We start from the raw sequence: 8,575 nt of genomic DNA on the forward strand, positions 1-8,575 counted from the left end.
GGCTCGAGAACTCTAAGGGACTATGCCCTACCAAGTCTAGACATGATTCAGGAAAGTATAGCATGACCGGTGATTACAACTAATAATTTTGAGATCAAACCGGTGATGATACAAATGATCCAAAATAATCTGTAATTTAGGGGCACTACGACAGAAGGCCCTAGTCAACATTTGAAATGGTTTCTTCAACTTTGTGATACTTTTAAGTATACCGAGGTCACTGATGACATTATTCATCTTCAGTTGTTCCCTTTTCCTTTGATTGATAACGCTTTTTCTTAGTTAGACTTGCATGCACCAGGGTATATCACGACATGGGATGAACTCACTGGAAAGTTCTTACAAAGTCTTTCCCAATCAATAAAGCAGTCCAACTAAGAAAAGAGATTGATGTCTTTAAACAGATTGAGGGAGAAATTTTTATGAGGTATGGGAATGTTTCAAAACGTTGATTCCAAAATGCCCACACAATGGATTTCCTGAGCGGATGAGATTGCAAATATTTTATAATGGGCTGGATGCAAACACACGATCTAGACTAGATGGAGCAGTAGAAGGAGCCCTTATGAATAGGACATACGAGGACGTGTACGAAATTATTGAAAATATGGCATTAAACTCCTGTCAGTGGCCAATTGAACCATTTACATATGGCCAAAAATCCATTACAGTCAAATCTATTCAAGAGGATGATAAGTATCAGCAAATAGTGGATAGACTCAACCGTATCGAATCTGCTTCTACACTGTCTATGTATGAAGGAGATAAGCCATTCTTCCATTATATCAATAATATTTCTAAGGATATAAATTACATCAGGAATAGGGGTGGACCTTTATTCAAATACATACAATCTAGGCTAGAGAGATCACCCAAATTTGCGATAGGGAGGAAACAAGGAGGAGGTAATAGTTAAAATCAAGTTAAAAATACTAATTATCAACCTTCTTACTTGCAGAAACCTTAGGTTAGAACCAACCTAAGTGTAACACCCTTACCCGTATTCAACGTCGAAATAGGGTTACAGAGCATTACCAATCTGACAACACATTTATACATACTTTTCACATACATTTAGTCAATTCATACAATCATCATTCAATCTCAATCAATTTGTCCCTAATATGAGCCTACAAGGCCCTAAACATAAATTAGGAGTGGTTCGAGACTAAACCGATAACTTTGGAAACATTTGGAACACTCAAAATTTTTTTAACAAGAGACACACAGCTGTGTGGACATTCGAAATGGGAGCACATGGTGTGTCCCGGCTCGTGTCTTACCCCGTGTCCAAACAAGTGAGCTTACTGACTTGGGTCACATGGCCAACCACATGCCCGTATATCAAGCCCGTGTGCTCTTTGAAGTGGTCACACACGCCTGTGTACTAGGCCATGTGCTAGGCCGTGCCAAACTTGTAGGGTATACTGACTTATGCCACACAGCCAAGTCACACGCTTGTTTGAGAGGCCGTGTGGAGCATACTAAATTGATTTCAATTTCAACACCGGGGAACACATAGCCGTTTAACATGACCGCGTGTCACACACAGTTGAGATACACGCCCGTTTCTTTGTCCGTGTGGACAAAAATAGACTATTTACCAGGCTATTTTGCCACCAAAAATTCACACCACTTCACCTACACATATGTCACCCAATCAAAGCATAACTAGCAATTAATCTCTACTTCAAACAAGCTTAATTCATATCATTTATTGCCAACTAATACAACCACAACCAAGACTAAAATATATACCATATTTTGCCTACTCAAATCATACCAATTCATATCTCCAAGCATTCAATTGTACCATTTCAACTAAGCATTTCTTAACCTAAAACCACAAGCATAACCATTCTCAATTCATCAACCATTCTCAAGCAAGCATGAACCATATCACTAAGAGGCATTAATGCATATATATGAACATCACATAATTTTCAAAATAAGCCAATTTATATGGCGAACACAAAACCAAACACTAAATATTTACAAGCAAACACAAATGGCTAAAATCATGCTATAAATACCAAAATGACTCAAAGTCCCTATACATGCCATATACTCAAATCAGAAGCTCCAAAAGTACCAAATTTATAGACTGATAGTGTGACAATGTCTCCAACTATCCCCGGATTCGAGCTAGCTTTGAAATCACTATAAAATATTGAAAAATAAACAACGTAAGCTTTATAGCTTAGTAAGCTCGTATGAAATAAACTCAATGCAATCTCAAAAATATAATTCAATAATTTGAACACACCAACATGTAGCTTACATTAACTGACAAACCTTTCAAATACTCAATTATGAAAGTATACAATTCCTTCAAAAGTTTCTTCGATTTGAAACTTATATAATTCATGTACGTACCTATACCATCTAGCATCGATCTCATACTCATCCACATATATCATTTACCCATTGAACCATTCAGAATAGAGGTCAGATACTCTGGAGTCTCGTAAACTAAGTACCTAAACCATGGCCCAAAGCCAAATCAAGGTAACTTATGTTTGAATTACTGATATCATGGCTAGAAGCCAAATCAACCGATATTCATGGTCCGATGCCAAATCGATATAACTCACACCCGAAGTGCTAACATCATGGCCTGAAGCCAACTCAATGTATCCCCGAATGACATGTCACTAGTATCCTAAACTATTCCTAAGGTTCAACCGGGATTTTGAACGCTGAATTACCATCGAGTCATTTTCGAACCTACCCGAAGTCTCGTATTCACAACTTATACAATATCAAAGCATTTAAAATACATTTATAAAGAAGTTTATCACATACGAACTTACATCGGGTTCAAAAATAATGAAATTGGTCGATTAATAGAGTACTTTGTCTTTTCCCCGATCAAATTCCAAATTTCACTTTTCTTGATCTATATAATATCAAAATTAGCTTATTTATTTCTCTATTTATTCAATTAATCCAAAATATACATTTGACTATTTTACACATTAGCCCCTAAACTTTTACATTTTTACAATTTAGTTCTTATTACACAAAATCACAAATTTTTGCAAATTCCAAAACAGCCATGCTTAGCCGAATTACTATTATACCCTTAACAACCCATAATTATCAAATTTTCACACATTCAACACATATTTATCCCTTTTCACAAATTAATCCCTAATTTACATTTTTTTACTCAAAATCACTTTGCCAAACTTGCATAACTATCATCAAATATTCACAATTCATCATAAATCATCAAATAACACATATATATACATCAATGGCACTCTCACAAATTTTAACAATTTTGAAATCGAAGGTACGGGCTAGATAGACTGAGTTACAACGAACTCAAAAACATCGAAGTCACTAAAAACTAGGTCAAAAATCACTTACAATTGAAGCATGCATTAGCTAAACCTTCAAAGTTCATCAATGGCTTTCTTTGTTTCTTATTTTTGGTTGGGAGAAAGATAGATAAAACAATTTGTCTCTTGTTTTAATTAATTAACCTTTATATTAAAAAATTCCTATATTAACCTTACTATAAAACCATTTAAAACACCTTAATATATGTCCATATATGTCCACTCATGCTATTAATGGTCTAATTACAACATAAGTACCTTTACTTTAAGGTTCTATAGCTGTTAGATACTTTTAGCTAATAGAACACTACTTTTACACATTACACAATTTAGTCTTTTTTAGCGAATTAAGCATTCAAACAATAAAATTACTTTACGAAATTTTCACACATTTATTCTATCAGACCGTAGACACTAAAATAATAATAAAATAAATATTTTGACCTAAAATTTGTGGTTTTGAAACCACTGTTCAAATTTGACCAAAAATGGGCTATTACACTGAGCAACCATTCTGCATGTGATCAACGTTTGGATAAAATTGAAGGATAGATGTAGACTAGGAGAATAGATGTCAAGAAGATGCAATCTGAGTGCACTAACTCAACAAGAACAATGATTGAAGATCAAATGAGCCAATTGATGAGCATGATGGGTGACATCAAAAGACAAATTGGTATAGGTATCCCTAACAATCAAGAGGATAATCCATGTAAGGAAGGTAAAGAGCATGTGAAAGCTATAGCGCTCCAATTGCGAAAAGTACTGAGTAGCCCATAAATACCTACCCCAAAGGTAACTACAGATAATACTAATAAACCTTAAGCTAACTCTCTAGAAGTAGAAAATGGACCTGAACCAGAGGAGGAGAATGCACCAGCGGCTGAGATAGGAAAACAAACACTTAAAGATGCTGAAATCGCAAAAGTCCCATTCCCATCACAATTAGAAGAAAGATAAAAGTAGAATGCAGATGAATTTGTAAGTTTTTTTAAATTTGTTTAAAACCTTAAATGTTAACCTACCATTGATCGAGTTAATTGAGAAGGTTCCCAAGTACGCCAAGTTTTTAAAGGAGATGATGGCAAGGCATAATAAAATAAAGGTAGGAGAACAGGTTAATTTAAATGATGCCTATAGTGTAATTATTTCCAGACAAGTACCGCAAAAAGTGAAAGACCCGGGCAGTTTTACCATTCCTATAGAAATAAGGAGTATTCACTTTAATAGAGCCCTATGCGATTTAGGAGCTAATATTAATTTAATGGCCTTATAAATTTTTTAATAACTCGGGTTAGGGAATCTTAAAGCAACTCAAATAACATTATAAGTGGCTAACAAGTCTTCATTACACTTGAAGGGGGTACTAGAAGATATGTTAGTCAAGGTGCAAAGCTTTATTATTCCTACAGATTTTGTAGTACTTGACTTTGAGGAAGATAGTGAGATACCAATCTTACTAGGAAGACCTTTCCTGTACACTTCTAGATCCACCATTGATTTCGATAAAAATGAGTTGATAATGAAAATTAATGGTGAGACTGAAACCTTCAAATATGGCTATCACCTGAACTAGGAGGAAATTAGAGGAGCATTGCAAAAATTTATCTATTTCTAACATTCCCAAATCAATGGAAATGTCTCCTTTTATGAATACAAAAAGAATAAACAGGTTCAAGGGACAAGATAAATGAGCAAAGGTGAAATGGCACAACGGACGGTGGACAAACATTGATGAATAAAAAAAATCTTCCACGGGTGAATTGACAATGCTGCTAGATAAATCTGGTAGTATAACTTAAAATTTGTGAATTGTCGCATGATATTTGTAAATTACTATATACTTAACTAACCACATAGTTTAAATTTTAACTTTTATTTGATATAGGTTTATCTTTAGATCGAAACATCCTTAAGATGGATTTTTGGGCCGAAACAGAGTAATCATCGCGACATCACAACAGCAAGTCACGATGAAGTAAATAGTCCCTGAGAATCTCCAAATTGGCGGATGTGTTACGACATCGAACCCAAAGTTGCGACATTGCTACAATTTTCTGCAAGGTTGACTCGACCCATTGCTCATCCTGATGGCATAAACACTAATTTTACCTAATTTGCAAACCTTTAAAACCCTATTTTACAAATTAAACTCCTACTTACTCCTAATTAAAACACTCTTTAAACCCTTAACCCCTTGAACTCTCTCAAATCTATCAACATCCCCTAAACTTTAAACCCTAAAATTCCCAAATTTTCTTTCACAAGCTTGGTGTAATAAGGAACGGGGAAATCATGGGCAAGCAAGGAATTCAAACAGGCTTTGACTATACATTCAAGGTTAATGGTTCCTAAACTCATACTTTTTACTGTTTCATTGAATTATTTATTTAGCAAGTTGTTAGAATTGAAACATTATGCCTCTTAGAAAAGTTAGGCGAATAATGAAAATGGAGCCATCGATGGTTCAGAATCCCTTTACTTTTCCAAATCGGGACGTTGCAAAGAATTTTAATGAAGTTCAAGGAAAAGCACTTATTCAAGAGAGGGGATTTGATCCATCAATGATTTTATGTAAAGAAATATGGCCTTTGACCAGATATCATCGATGGGAGCATTTTTGGACCAATGTTTCGATCCTCGGCAACAACGCAAAAAACTTGTTACATGTAAATATGTAATGCAAATGTGCAAGTGTACACATTGATTCAAGTAATACAATGATGAGTGAGTATCATCTCCATAGGGATTGAAAATTGATTACAATTGGTAAAGTTTTACTGTAGGTTTAAATAATTAAACTGTGCAAAAGAAACAAAGTATAAATTGATGAAGGGAATTGATGCGAGCTTGTATTCGTGGTTGATTATGAGTTGCGAATGTTCCCGATTGACAATTAAGAAGTACCAAATTAAGTTTTAGGTAAGGTTGAAATCGGAAGTGGTTGGTTTTAGCATAGGGGTTGTGTTTGGGTGGTAGGAAAATGTACAAGTTAAGTGTGGCTTAAGGTTGAAGAACGAACCAATATTAAAGGGAATATTGACCCCATTCTTATTTTAGCTCTTAAAGTGGAAATGGAGATGATAACTTGAACCGTGACCCACTATCTATAATGAGATAGGAATCAATCGGTATAGGTCCAACGCTACACTTCGAAGAAGTGATAAGTTCAAAAGGAATTAGATTGACACCACAATATGTACTTGATAAGTCAATGTTAGTCAAGAAAGAACAAAGAGAGTTGAACACTTATAATAGTTATGAAATTCATCAAAAGTTTTAGCAACATGTTTTAAGCCTAGTATTTATAGGCTCAAAAAATATCAGCTGAATTGGCATGGTTTACAATCAGATTTAATAAGATAAATGCTTATTGAATTGTCCAACACATCCTTTGAAGACTTCTACTGTAACAACACATTTTTGGTTCAAATCGAAATAGTGGTTTCGGAACCACAAATCTGAAGTAGAAGTATTTATTTTATTATTTCTTTAAGGTCTAAAGCATGAAAGAATAATTGTGTGAAAATTTTGTTAAGAAATTTTATCGATTGAGTGCTCAATTTGACTAGAAGGTGCAATAGGTGCAAAATTTGAGTTCTATAAGTTAAAGCTAGTAAATTGTTATGAATTTTTATTTAGAGGTCCTTAAATGGAAATTAGACTATTAACTTTAGGGTGGACAAAAATGGGCATAGATTAAGTGAATTTATAAAGTTTAAGTGAAGGGTAATTTGGTAATTGGTAAATAAAGACAAATTAACTAAACAAAAGATCTCCATCTTCTTCAATTTAGTCCCCCTAGCTGAATTTTTGAGGAGAAGACATAGCTAGGGTTTGGCTAACTTTCAAGCTCAATTGTAAGTCTATTTTTGTCTCATTTTAATGATTTTTACATTTTTGAGATCGTGGTAAGTCGATCCAACTATTTCAAGGACCAATTTGAAAGAAAGTTAAAGTTTAAAATTTTACCCATGTTGGATGTGCTTGTATTTTGATGTTTAATGATAGAAAATGCATGTTTGTTGTTGGACAAACAACATTTGTAAAGTGATTTTTGATAAAAATGTCAAATAGGGACTTATTTGTAAAAGGTTATAAAAAGTGTAGAAAAGTGTGAATAAATGAAAAATGTGGGCTATCATGTGTACAAGTAATATTCGGCTAGGCTTGGGTTAAATTCATTTTACGAGCCTAGAGACTAAATCGTAAAATATTGAATGAAATTCATTTTACGAGCCTAGGGACTAAATCATAGAATATTAAAATATTAGGGGCAAAAATGTAATTTTGGCCATAATGTGTTTTTGGACTATATTGAATAATGTGATGATTAAATAAGTTAAATTTGACATTATAGATTAAATTTGACATTATAGAACAAGAAAAATGAAGTTCGAATCTAGATCGGGGGAAAAATAAAATAATTGACGAATATATCCCTTTTGCCATTTTTGCATTCGAGGTAAGTTCGTATGTAAATAAGCTTTTTTATAATTGTATTTTAAATGCTTTAATTTTATATGAATTGTGTAAACGACTCTACGAAAACCTTCGACGACGTTTTAGCAAGCGAGAAATCCTAATCGAACCTTAGGAATAGATTAGGATACAAGTGACATGTCACTAGGGTATTATGTTATGTATCCAGGTGCTGGTCCTGTACGTCCTACCGGTGGCTGAGTATACTGGCATATGTTACGGTTACTTGATAGCTTGTGTGAGCAACATCGTGTAGCTACGTCTTGACTGACAGCTTGTGTGAGCAGGCCCGTTGATGGCTCGAGAGTGAGCATATATGTGTTATGAGATAGAGGAAGTAATGGCTACATAAGTGACACCATCTGTGCAAAGTTTCCCAAGTATCCGATATTATTATTCCAAGTGGTTCATTGGGTATGTCAATGATGAGAATAAGTATGAAATTATTACGAGATGGTACAGGTAAGTACATAAAGCTTATATTTATTAAATTCGTGAAATGATGATTTCAAGGTGAGTTTGTGATGGAATGAATTATGGTCATGAGATTAGGGTAAATTAAATTATATTATAGTATATTACTTGAATGTTAAATGTACGATAAGAATTTTTTACTTCTTCCATACGAGATTACTAAGCTATATATATTTCTCCATTTTATTTTCCCATGTTTTATAGTGTTACCAAGCTAGCTTGGATTGGAGATCGTCGGAGATCGCATCACCCTATCAAACTGTCTTTTTGGG

General features: G+C 34.1%; 1 non-coding gene across 1 annotated transcript; it reads right to left on the minus strand.

Annotated features, from left to right (window-relative positions):
• Window positions 1–371: 371 nt before the first annotated feature.
• LOC121228528 (small nucleolar RNA R71) lies at window positions 372–477 on the minus strand. Its single transcript, XR_005926104.1, has one exon. It is a non-coding gene; the product is annotated as a small nucleolar RNA R71 (small nucleolar RNA).
• Between the last annotated feature and the right edge of the window lie 8,098 nt (window positions 478–8,575).

This window comes from Gossypium hirsutum, chromosome A04 (genome assembly GCF_007990345.1).
Source record: "Gossypium hirsutum isolate 1008001.06 chromosome A04, Gossypium_hirsutum_v2.1, whole genome shotgun sequence".
Classification (NCBI taxonomy): Eukaryota; Viridiplantae; Streptophyta; class Magnoliopsida; order Malvales; family Malvaceae; genus Gossypium; species Gossypium hirsutum.